Genomic DNA, 510 nt, shown 5'->3' with positions numbered 1-510 from the left:
TATATATATATATATATATATATATATATATATATATCTTTATCTATATATATAATAGATAATGTAAATACTACGGATTTCATATATATATTATATGTATTATATAGCTGTGCGTTATTTTATATATAATATATTTTTTATGTATATTATATAATATAAAATATATATATATATTAGATATATTATGTATATTATATATATTTATATACTACATATATTACATATATTACGTATATTATTTATATTGTGTATATTATATCTTATACATATTATATAGAATATATATTCTACCTATTACATATATGTAGTATATATTATATATATTATATATATTATACTATATTTATATATTAAGTAAATATATCATATATACATTTGTTTTATTATATTCCTTGTATATTATATATATATACATATATGTATATCTACATGTATATATATATATATACATATATAGATCTTTGGTTTATACTGAATGCATAGAGAGGAAGCAAAGCTGAATATCTCGGA

The sequence above is a fragment of the Eimeria mitis genome, genomic scaffold (assembly GCF_000499745.2).
Source record: "Eimeria mitis Houghton genomic scaffold, Emh_scaff1390, whole genome shotgun sequence".
NCBI classification, from domain to species: Eukaryota; Apicomplexa; class Conoidasida; order Eucoccidiorida; family Eimeriidae; genus Eimeria; species Eimeria mitis.
The sequence above is the reverse complement of the archived record's forward strand: the minus strand, read 5'-3'. Positions refer to the sequence as shown.